The 667-nt window shown below is 30.7% G+C and overlaps 1 protein-coding gene across 2 annotated transcripts in view; it reads right to left on the bottom strand.

The window, feature by feature from the left end:
• Positions 1-667, bottom strand: part of mfsd4aa (major facilitator superfamily domain containing 4Aa) — a 17,009-nt gene that overhangs the window by 10,670 nt on the left and 5,672 nt on the right. The gene's annotated exons all lie outside the window — the stretch shown is intronic.

Raw genomic sequence — 667 nt, 5'->3', positions numbered from 1 at the left:
GTGAAAAGTGGGGACATGGGGTAATGTCCTGAAAAGTCACCTTCTCCTTGTAATACCTATGTCATACCTTTGTCATTATACAAATTTATGTCCTCATTTGTCACAAAAACGTGCGTGCATGCACACACACACACACACACACACACACACACACATATATATATATATATAATTATTTTTTTATTTCAGTTTTAGTTTTTGTTTATTTCCAGTTAGTAATTTTAGTTTTAATTATTTTAAGTTAACAATTTCAAAATACTATTAAAAAAAATTATAATAAGCCACTCAAGACATGCACTATAGTGATTTTTACAATTTTTTTGCACCCAACTGCACCTTTAACGTGGTAAAATCATTAAATCAAGCTCTTTTGACCCATATTGTTTTAATATGATTTTCAAAAGAATCCATGTGTGAAAGGAGACTGATTATGTTTGATTACACTAAATCTATAACTCATGAAAGTATTGTGCAGGTTTTTCTTATATGATATGATCATATGAACCGCATTCCAAGAGAACTAATGGAACAGCAGAAATTCTGTTTCACAACACTGCAATCAAACTTTTTAACTGGTGGAGCAAATATAAGCTGTCTATAAAATATAAATAACAGAAATATGAACTTCTTCCTTGGAACTGGTACAGCAACATCACACTCTCAATTG

This window comes from Sinocyclocheilus grahami, unplaced genomic scaffold (genome assembly GCF_001515645.1).
Source record: "Sinocyclocheilus grahami isolate Dianchi unplaced genomic scaffold, SAMN03320097.WGS_v1.1 scaffold44.1, whole genome shotgun sequence".
Taxonomy (NCBI): domain Eukaryota; kingdom Metazoa; phylum Chordata; class Actinopteri; order Cypriniformes; family Cyprinidae; genus Sinocyclocheilus; species Sinocyclocheilus grahami.
Note: the sequence above shows the minus strand (reverse complement) of the source record. Positions and strands in the feature narration are given on the sequence as shown.